The sequence below is a fragment of the Carya illinoinensis genome, chromosome 13 (assembly GCF_018687715.1).
Source record: "Carya illinoinensis cultivar Pawnee chromosome 13, C.illinoinensisPawnee_v1, whole genome shotgun sequence".
In the NCBI taxonomy this organism is placed as follows: Eukaryota; Viridiplantae; Streptophyta; class Magnoliopsida; order Fagales; family Juglandaceae; genus Carya; species Carya illinoinensis.
The window spans coordinates 10,811,996-10,823,655 of NC_056764.1; the positions used below are offsets into that span (position 1 = coordinate 10,811,996).

At 36.2% G+C, this 11,660-nt stretch overlaps 2 long non-coding RNA genes across 2 annotated transcripts; both read right to left on the reverse strand.

The window, feature by feature from the left end:
* Positions 1-234: 234 nt before the first annotated feature.
* LOC122291766 lies at positions 235-1,505 on the reverse strand. The gene is made up of 2 exons (XR_006236758.1): positions 1,320-1,505; positions 235-1,242 (listed from the first exon to the last, which is right to left on the reverse strand). It is a non-coding gene; the product is annotated as an uncharacterized LOC122291766 (long non-coding RNA).
* Positions 1,506-7,640: 6,135 nt separating this feature from the next.
* On the reverse strand, positions 7,641-8,294 carry LOC122291767. Its single transcript, XR_006236759.1, has 2 exons — positions 8,234-8,294; positions 7,641-8,127 (listed from the first exon to the last, which is right to left on the reverse strand). It is a non-coding gene; the product is annotated as an uncharacterized LOC122291767 (long non-coding RNA).
* Between the last annotated feature and the right edge of the window lie 3,366 nt (positions 8,295-11,660).

The following is an 11,660-nucleotide window of genomic DNA, read 5'->3' on the forward strand; positions in this document are numbered from 1 at the left end:
GAAGTGCATGGATAGTTTTATTTGCTTTAGGTTGGAAGTTGGAACAGATTGGCCATTCTCTTTGGGCGAGGAAGAAGCCATGATACACCAGATCAAACAAATTAGAATGAAAATATTAACAACCTATTGAAATCATGGCGATTATAAGAAGAAATGAAGAAAAAACCATATGATTGTTTATAATCAGATGAAGGGTTAAGAGTACATGGCACGATCTGCTAACACTCCCCCCCATAAAATGATAGTAATAAAATAAAAATTACAATAAAATTAAAATTTACATTAAATTAATTCGAGTTTATTTCGACATAGACACGGATATCTCACTTTTTTGATATTCAAACTCTCTACGAAATACAAATTTCAAATGAACCGGTACATTAGACATTCTCTTGAGTCTTAACTTGTTTCCTTTAACATACAATAGCTCAACTGATTGTTGTATAGTTGGAACCAATCTTATACAAATGGTTGAATCCAAAGTTCCACAAGAAAAAACACCTCCCTTATCTAAGAAGTTCTCAAAAAATATCTACATGCTGCTCTTTTATTCTCTCTTGTACGTACAAAATAGGCAACTACCCAATTATTATGTTCAAAAAATTGAGAAGCCTGTGAAGATATCAAGTGAGCAGATGGAGTCTTGGTATGTTAGGGCTCGTTTGTATGTTAGAAGCATCTGAGTTCACTTCAGTAAGGCTGTTCAATCGAATTCTAACTCGGAAATTCAGAATTATCTAGACCGAAATCTAGATTTGAAATTCGGACTGGAACTCGGACTGGGTTATTCCGGATCAAATCTGGACAGAAATCCGGATGAATCTGAATTTTTAAAAACCCGGATTCCGGATTCCGAGTTGAAATCGGATTTTTTTTTTTAATTTTTTTTTTTTAAGTCTGCATGCTATTATTATTATTTTTGAAAAACATAATATTGGAAAGTTTTATTTTATTTTTTTCTTTCTTTCTTTCTCTCGCTAAAAGCCTCTACTTTATTATAAAGAAAACCTTTACGCATGCCATCAATTGTCCTCTCAAGTCTCAAATCTGTTCTTATCCATCCAGATTTTTCTTTTCTTTACGCAAGCCAGACATCGTCCTCTCAAGTCTCAACTTTGTTCTTACCCATCCAAATCTTTCTTTTCTTTACGCAAGCTTTCTCTTTCTTTCCATGCTGCATAAAACCTCCACCACAAAACGCGAAAAACGCAAGACTCCAGCTGCTGATTTCTCTCATGCCATCTTAAATAAGAAAAATGCTGACCATGATAACTTTTCTATTTCACCAATTACAAAAAAAACCCGGCGTCCCCTGTTACCTGAGATCCCAGCAGCGCGCATGACCCAGCCATCTTGTTGCTTGTTATTGGTGGATATGCTGTCCTTGAGCAGCATAGGAATGCCGTGAGCTCTCCCAAGCAACCGACGACTGCCTCCTCCCTTTGGTGATCGGCCTGCAAGAATGGGACTTGGGAGAGAGAGAGAGAGAGAGAGAGAGAGAGAGAGGGGGGGGGGGGGGGTTGGGGCGGCGGAGACAGATTTATCACAATGGTTTTAATTCTTATGTTTTATACGTAAATCCGGGTATCGGTTTTAAAAATCCGGTACCCGGGTTTTAAACCCGTATCCGGATCGGGTAGATCCGGATTTTACAATCCGAACCGAATTTCTGAACTAGAATCCGGTTTTCCGAATTCCGGATCATCCGACCCAGATAAATAATCCTACACTTCAGTTTTAAACTCTATTCAAAATCTAAATATACAGTAGAGTAAACGTTGAGCTCATTTAGGTACTGTTTGGCTATGGAAATTTTTCATTTCAAAAATAAAATTCTCATCTCATCATTATAACTTTCTCAAATTCTTATACAAAATATAATAAATAATTTAATTTTTTCTTAACTTTTTTAAATCTCAAAATAATAATAATATTAAAATATAATATTTTAATATTTAATTTTAAAATTTAAAATTCTCATTTAAAAGTTCTCAGTAATCAAGAACTTCCATAAGATCCACAGCTAACAAAAGGCAAACAAAATTAACTTCCTTTCACATTTTGGTGTCTCAATTCTCAGTAGAAAAAAAAAGGCAAATAACTTTATGCCTCCATGAGACCTACAACTGATAAAAGGAAAATTGAAAATAAGAATATTTCCCCCGAGCGGTTAACAAAATTTTGGTGTTTCGCTCGAGCATGCCACCGTGAGTCTTTATTTTTTTCCCTCTCATCTATCTTTTTTTTTACTATTAATTAAATAATATGTCATTAAATAATATAATAATATGCATTTGGAGTAAGAAAATTTTGTTTCTATAGCACTCAAAATATCTTCTTGTAATATTTTTTATATATTGTGGGAATTTATGTTTGATTTACGTTATTTATTAGTAAAAGATTTAATAAATTAATTATTCAATCATTGTAATAACTTTTTAATAATTTGTGAGTCTTATACCTTTTCAACTTCTTATAAATAGTATTAAACCCATCTTAATATTTAAATACATATAAATTAATATTAAATTGGCTCTATATAACTCTCTCTATTATCTCAAATCATTATTATTTATAAAAAAATTCAATTCAGTTTAGTTTAACTCAACATCTAAATGCAACTTAAGAGTTTAAACTTTAAACAATGTAGCACATGTGCTTGCCAAGAGTGCTTTAGATCTCTCCCAGGATAGTATTCTTTTATAGGATTATCTTCTATATATTCAATCTTTGCTATAAAATGAATAAAGAAAGTCTTTTCTAAAATATTATATATATTTATTATTTTTTTCAAATAAATATAACATGTTTAAAAGTGTTTTAAACATATTATTATCAAATAATAAATAATTTCTTAATATTAAAATTTATTATTTAAATTATAATTATAAGTCATAAAACTATAAATTATTTTTAACACAACAATCTCAAACATGTAATTAACAATTTAAAATTTTTAAAAATAAAAAATAAAAACACCTTAACGAGTGCTCCCAGATTCTAATCAATAATGCTACATACCACCGGGAGCGTAACCCCGCCGCGTCCTCGTGACTGACGTGGCAACTGACTGACGCCACGTCAGCCGGGAAAAAAAAATAAGAGAGAGAAAAAGGCTTAAGAAAGCAGAGAACGCGGGAGGAATTGGTTTGAGGTGATTTTGAAGAGAAGCGGGCAGAGGCGAAACCGGAAGCTCTCATCGCCGAACCGGAAGCTCCCATCGCCGAGGAGCTGAACCCTTCATTCCTCTGTGCAGTCATCTGTTTTTGTGAGTAAGTAAGAGAACGGTGAAGAAAACTGTGCAGGATCTAAAAACCCCAAGCAGAGACGTTGCCGAGGAGGTAGAACTGGTTTTTAGCTTGTTGTTTCATCTGCATTTGTGGGTAAGAGAACGGTTTTAAGTGGCTTTTAGTTGTTGTTACACATTTTCTAGTTTGTTTATTTGTTCTCCTGTGTTAAACTTTATTTTTATTTGTTTTTGGGCATTTTCTATTGCTTAGTAGTGGGTTTTTTTGGGTTTTTTCAGTAGCTTGGGTTTATTTTTTTGGTACTTGCGTTTGATTCACGAAGGAGAAAGCTCATTCAGTAAACTGCACTTTAACCGGGGATGTATCTAGCATTATTGTTAGACTTTTCCTTAGAATTTGTAATGAATTTGAGGGTCACGGAGGTTTGAGGCTCTGTGATTAATTTGTAACGTTTTTGAGGTTCTGTAATGAATTTGACACTTGTGGAGGAATAGGCAAATGAGAGGTATTTTGGTGAACACCAGTATCTAGACTACTGAATTGGCAAACCAACAATAACCTTTTGTTCTTATCATGAAAACATACATCAAAAGATGAGAAAGGAAAATAATTACCACTTGGATATTTAACAATATGTTCATCAACATCAACACCTAGAAGGCTGAAGCCTGCTCTAGTCAAAAGATTACCTGCATCCCGCACCTAAACAAGAAAATCTGAGAATGTCCAATAGGGCCTGTAATTGACATATATTTCTCATTTTATGTTTTTTATTCTATTATTTTCAAATTGAATTCTCAAAATAAAAATAAAAAATTTTGAGCATTTTTTTTAGAGTGGGTAATGATAAATTTTGAGCATTGGTAAGACTGGCGAGTTAAGACTGGGAGAGCTGGGGTTTGTTTGGATTTCTCTTCATTTCATATACATATGTGTATTTGCATGTACATGCATGTTCTGGAATAGTACATATGTACATGAATTGATGATGTCCATTAATTATGATTGGCCTCCATATTTATTAAGACTTACTTAATCCTAGTTGTAGTTCTATTATATTTTCCCAGCATGGGAAACGAGAATGAACAGCCAACTACATGTCCATCATCTAGCTCAAATCCTCCATCGGAGGTATGTATGTTATATAATTGTGCACTTCAATAATATTGGTACTGTTGATTTTTCTTGTTAGAAAATATATCAATAACTTTATCCAATAATGTTAGGCCATACCATCAACCACGCAAAACATTCCACCTTACATGGCTGGTTACTTTGGACCAGTGCCTACGTGGTCACCAACTTTTCTACCATATCCGGCTGGTAACCAATATCCAATCAACATACAAGTAGTGATAACTTGTAGCGGATTTTATGTGAATAAGTTGTCTTTTTTGCAACTATTACAAAAATAAGATGCCTTAATTATCTGCAGTTAGATTGATGAGCTTTTATAATTTGTTGCAGAAATCTGGTTACGGATTTCAAGGAATCATGGAACCTCCGACTCCTATCAGCAATACAAGCTCTGCCACGAGCAAGATAGTTGGTTTAGAACTCGATAATAGAGCTGATGGTTGGGAATCTGAAGCGCCTTGTGGATCTCCTATGGTTGAACAGCGTACTGAGGAACGACCAAATCATACGGAATCTAATATTGGCAGTCCCTTGAAATCTCAAAATGTCGAAGTGGTTGATGATGATACGATTGAGGAGCCAAAGTCGGGAATGGAGTTTAATTCCCTTGAAGAGCTATTATGTTATTATAAGGAATACGGTAAAAAATGCGAGTTTGGGGTGATGACAAAACGGACTGATAGGGGAGAAGATGACTCTGTTAGATACGTCACTCTTTGTTGTGCCCGAGGTGGGAAGGCCCGAAATAGGACGTTGAATGTTGCCAAGCCACGTCCAACAGGAAAGACAGAATGTAAGGCAAGGATTAATGCCTTAAAGCAAGATGGAGTGCTGAGGTTGACGACAGTACATAATATCCATAACCATGGCCTCAGTCCGAAGAAATCCCGCTTCTTTCGATGTAATAGAGAAGTTAGTGATGCCGTAAAAAGGGTCCTAGATACCAATGATTTGGCTGGCATCCGAGCTAGTAAGAGTTACGGATTTCTCGTTGTTGGAGCGGGTGGATTCGAGAATCTCCCATTTCTCGAAAAGGATTGTCGCAATTATATTGACAAGGCAAGACATCTACGACTTGGCGCAGGTGGTGCTGGAGCGCTTCGACAGTATTTCTTACGGATGCAATATAAAAATCCTGGATTTTTTTATATGATGGACATAGATGATGACGGGAGGTTAAAGAATGTCTTTTGGTCAGACCCCCGTAGTAGAGCAGCGTACCAATATTTCGGCGATGTGGTGACATTCGATACCACATACCTAACAAATCGATATGGGATGCCCTTTGCACCATTTGTTGGTGTAAACCACCATGGGTAGTCAATTCTGTTGGGAGCTGGCTTGATTTCTAGTGAGGATACTGAGACATTTGTGTGGTTATTTGAGACATGGTTGCAATGCATGGATGGTATCGCTCCGAAAGCAATTATCACTGATCAAGATAGAGCGATGAAAAATGCAATCGCTCTTGTCTTTCCAAATACCCGGCACAATTTTGTCTTTGGCATATACTGAAGAAAGTTCCCGAGAAACTTGGCTCATATGGTTCCTACAAAACTGGGATGAAAAGTGCCTTGATGAAATGTGTATATGACACCCAACGTGTTGATGAGTTTGAGAAGTGTTGGGATGAGTTGATTACCACTTACAACTTGCATGAGAATGCGTGGTTGCAGAGCCTTTACGTTGAGCGTGAACATTGGGTACCGACATATTTGAAGGAGTGTTTTTGGGCTAGAATGAGTACAACGCAGCGAAACGAGAGCATGAATGCATTCTTTGACGGTTATGTACATTCTAGGACAAACTTAAAGGAGTTTGTAGACCAATTTGATAACGCGTTGAAAAAGAAGATTGAGAAAGAAAATCTCACAGACTTCCAGTCATTTAATGTCACAATCCCCTACATATCTCGATCTCCAATTGAAAAGAGGTTCCAAGAGTTGTACACAATTGCGAAGTTCAAGGAAGTTCAGCAGCAAGTCAATGGCATCATTGACTTGAATCCGAAGTTACATAAAAGTGATGGTGCAGTAAAGACATATATGGTTGAGGATGAAGTAGCTTTGGAGGAGTTCACTAAGTTGGTTCGGCATTTTGTGGACTTTAGTGAGGATGATGCAGTTGCAAAGTGCTCTTGTGGTTTATTTGAAATGAGGGGGATATTGTGTCAGCACATCTTGGCTGTATTCAGGTGTAACGATATTAGACATTTGCCGGAAATATACATTTTAGATCGATGGAGGAAGGATATTAAAAGGTGATACACATTAATCCACAGTAGCTATGATGAGGGGGACCAACGGCCAGATGCTAATAGATATTCAAGTCTTTTAAGTATTTGTTATCATATGATTACTCATGCAGCTAGCTCGAGAAAGCATACTGAGGATGCGAGAAGTAAGTTATATGCCATGATTGAGCTGTATCGTGCAAATGAAGAACCCCCATCTTTCACTCAAATTGGTTCTAATGTGGATCCTTCGGCAAATGATACTACGGTCGGGTGTCCTGGGGAAGTACACAATCCACGTGTTGTGCGAGGCAAAGGCAGACTTCTATCTCTAAGAAGAGCATCCAGGATGGAGATAGACATGAGGAAAGCAAAAGCAAAGACAAAGAAAGCACCGGTAAAGAGAAAGCGGAAAGAGGTACCATACTTTTTTGTTATTCGGGTGTGGAATTGGTTTATTAAGACTTCCAGTATTTGTTATTAATGTATTTTTTTTATTAATTAGCGAGATGGAGGAGATACTCGGGTCGTGGAGAAAGGAGATACACCTGTTGCGGAAGTATGCAGGAGTTTATTTGGCACTTCTGTGTTAAACTTTGATTCTGGGTATTAGTTTTAACTGATTGATGAAGGTCATAAAGAATAGAGAGGATATTTTTTGTCAAATCGAAAAGATAAAGAATAATATTTTTACTGAGTATGAGCATGGACAACGTGATGTAGAATTCCAGAAAAGTGCACATTTAAACATCTCCAATTTACCACAATTATTTGAGGTACACCTGCTAGATATTCGGACGCCTACATGTCCATCATGGTGCTGTCCAACAGCAATTTGGCCTATAACCGATAGACCAAATTGCTGCTAGAAAAGAGAAGCACCTGGAATCATGCCAATAGATCAATTCCACAAGGATATTATCCAAAAAAATATTTCATCAACCTTCCAAAAATAACATCTCAACTAACTATAATTTCCATCACATTAATCCACAAGAAATAATTACTAAGAAACAACACCATTTTCCAATCAAGTTTCTTCCATCAATTTCATATAACCAACCATTTGGGCAGAAACAAGCTGAGCTTTTACTTCAATTACATTCATCTCCATCTCAGTTAGATAACTAGGATAATATTCCACAAAATACAACGAACTAGTTAACAACAATCCCAAATTCACTTATAGTTAGCTAGGTAAAATGCATGTACAAGTACAAAACAACAATAAATCCAAAATAGCGTGCACAATCCCTTTCTTCTAGCTTCTTGTGCGTTAAGCACCAACTCCTTATTCGTAACCTCGTCGCTTTTATTGGACAGCACCATGCTTACCCTCTCGAGGCGATCCACTATCTTATGGAGCTCAATCTCCCTCTTTTCCAGCATCTCAAGTATCTTCTCTACTTCTTTCTCCTTCATTAACAGTTCATCAATTCTTTCTTAAACTTGTAGCTCAATCACTTCATTACCATCCAACTACTTGAAAAACTTACAATATGGTAAGCCCTGCTCAGAAATATTTCATGCATTTATTAATAACAGGAACTGTGCATTATATTAATGCATATACAGTTGCAACAATGGAGGATGAGTAGCGAGTCCCAAGACTCACCAAGTCGTAGATAGCATCGGAGTCTGACTTATTAGCCATACTAGTATTCTCTTGTTGCAACATGGCACTAATGGTAGCTGCAGAAAGGACAGGAGGTTGAGATGCAGAATGCCTCATGGATGGATTTAGAGAAATGCTAGAGGAATGAGCCATTGACAAGAGAATAGAAGGCTTAAAACGAGAATGTTGAAAGAATGCAGATGAGTTATAGAGATGAGAAGAAAACTTGATGCGGATTGGTTGAACTTCAGGACTGATTTTATAGAGATAGCACAAAGAACCAGACGAGCTATCATCCAAGTCAAAGAGTAATGTAATTTCGGTGAAAATGACATTTCTTAGAAACTCGGAGCCTTCAATCTCGTTTGTCAACAACATCAGGCGATTTTTTTCAAATCTCTAGCCACACTTGTCAGGTCACGGATGGATCCAATCATTTTTTTCAACTTTCAAATCTCCAGCCACACTTGTCAGGTCACGGACGGATCCAATTATTTTTTTCAACTATCTACAGTGTCTACTAACGCACCGTTTTCTTCAGTCCACACATAGTCCTCAATGAATCGAACGAAAGAAAACAAAGTGCACAGAACTAAGCAAGCAAAACAAACAATCAACATGAAATATAAAATCAAAGCAAACGATCAAATAAAAACAAAGCAAGTAAAGAAAACTGTAAAGAAGGAGAAGCAAATCAAAACACTTCCCTGGGATTTACAATGTACGGCCCACTCCATCGGGATTTGCAAAATTTTTGAAACTGTTTTCTTTGCTCGGAGAGAAACCGACGTTTATTTTGGGTGGACCATTCAGAAGGTATTCGCTCAGTCTCTTGAAATGGTAAAGAAGAATCTGCAAAACAATCAAAAAATTCAAAGTCATCTCCATTAATATGATCAATTTTCTCATCAAGTAAAAATTCAGGTGTCTGAAAAATAGAATCATTATCAGAGGAAGGAGAATTTGAGCAAATAAACTTTGTTGGTGTCAAACTCTCCACAGCATTCAAATCACTTGTTTCGTCAAAATGTGCTGGCATCTTGCAAGCGTTGAAAACGTTCAACTCAAGTGCCATGTTCCCAAAGGTAAGTTTCACAACTCCACTTTTGCCAGCTGCCAATCTCTGAGGATAGGGTACCACAGGTTGGTATCCCTTACTAGTTTTAGCATCTGCACTCACAGGCTTCTTCTGTTCTGGTCTCGCTACCTCTGGTTCTTTTTCAGCTTCATCCATCTCTGCTGCATCTTTAGGCGTAGGAGCAATTACCTCTGTGTCTATGGTCATCTCAGGTCGGGGAACTTCCTTCCCACTTCTCAAAGTAAGAACAGCTTTTGCTGTCTCAACAACGTCTCCTGAGACATTATGCACTTGATGTTGTTATTGTCTGTATACTTGAGGATTAGGTTGAGGCTGTGTAGGAAATTTCCCTTTCTCTATGGTGCTCAAGGTTGTGCTCATCTTATTAACAGTGCCACGCAACTCATTTATGGTCTGAGTATTATTTGTCGTGGCCTGAATGAATTGCTGAAGTGTATTAGCCATCTGTGCCATACTGTCATCTAGTGTCTTCTTTGCAGATGATGAAAGCTGAGGACTTTGTGTAGCTACATGAGGCTGAAATCCAGGAGGAGCTACATAAGGATAGCTCTGAGGATTTTGATATGACGGATACTGGTGCTGAGGAGCACCTTGATTAAATGGTTGCTGCTGAGGTGGTGGGGACCGACCAGGCTGATCATTTCTCCATGAGAAATTTGGGTGATTTCTCCACCCTGGATTATATGTGTTGGAGAAAGGCTGATTCTGTGCTCGATTGACCCAGTTAGCTGATTGTATTGGCTCAGACCCACCTTCTTGAAATACTGGCATGACATGATACATCAATCTAATATGGTAGAGATGAGTGGTTGATGTAAATGAGATGAGTCACCAGAGATAATATGGTAAAGAAAAATAAAATAAAATAACAAGTTTAAATTTAAGTTAAACAACTTATCCCCGGCAACGGCGCCAAAAACTTGACTCACTCAAAAATGAGTAGCACTAATGCTATTCCAAGTGCAGGAGGATGTCGTGTAATTATTAGGAATAAATTCCTAGATCGTCTCCTCAGGGAAAGTTGCTTAAAATTAAACTTGTTGAAAAAATGTGAAAATCTTCACAAAGAGAAAATAAAATGATGGTATATGCAATGGATGGAAAAGGGTACTAGTCATGGACTAGATTCATGTCTTTTGAATTTTTTTGTTTGTTGGATTGGAATGTGAAGGACTTATAAATTAAACTCAGAATTTAATAAAACTAAATTAAGCATTAAACTAAATTAGAAAGTAATCGACAAAACATGAATGGAAAATTTAAAATACCCAAAACCAAGATTCTAGAATTCATTTTTGTATTTAAATCACGAATTCTTAAAATAACACATAACAGTTGTAATCACCATTAAATGAAAACTTAAAGAAGTAAGACAAATAAATAACATGAAATAAGTAAACAGAAACTCAAAAGTATTCTATAAACTTTAAACTGAAGTTAAATAAAATAGGGAACGAAAAGTCTAAACGAAAACGTCCTTTCACGATTCAATTGAAATTTGAAACGAAAAGGAACAATTTCTTACGTATAAAAACTCTAGAACAATTCCTCTGCTCTCTACGTATGATGTTCAGAAAAATCAAAAACAAAAACAAAAGCTTAAAACCAAACATTTCTTGCAATAAATTAAGGTAATACAATTAATTTAGAACTTCTAAAACAATTCTTTATGAAACAAAATAGCACACTTGATTAAAAACTTATAAAACAATTTCTTTTATTGTATGAAACAAACTAGTAATGAAACAAACTAGTAACTTAATGGAAATTAAGGTATTACACTTAATGAAATACAATTCTAGAACAAATATTAATACACTAAAAAAAATGCTAAAACAACAAAGCTTTGAAACTAAAAGGAGAAACAAAATTTCTTAAAACAAAAAGGAGCTAATTCTTTCAAGTATACAGCAGAAAATTGTGTGTGTTGACAAGTGTTTTTCTAAGATTGAGTTGTCCTCCCTTCTTCTTCTAAAGCTTCGGTGTGCACCTCATTTTATAGCCAAACATCTTGCCAAACTCTTGCCTAACTCTTGCCAAACTCTTGCCTAACTCTTGCCTAACTCTTGCCAAACTCTTACCTAACTCTTGCCTAACTCTTGCACGGTTTCTTCATTTTGTTTCTTCAATTTGTTATTTCAATTTCAGCACATGTTCCTTCATTCACCTACTGCTTTGACCGGTCCAAACTAATTCAATTCATTCCCCCAACTACAATTCACTCTAGCCGACTTCTCTTCAAGATTCAAGCACGGCATCTCTTCAATTTGTCACATGTTTTCTTTCTTTCTTCCTTCATTTCGGTTCTTGTTTAATTCAATGGAAAGG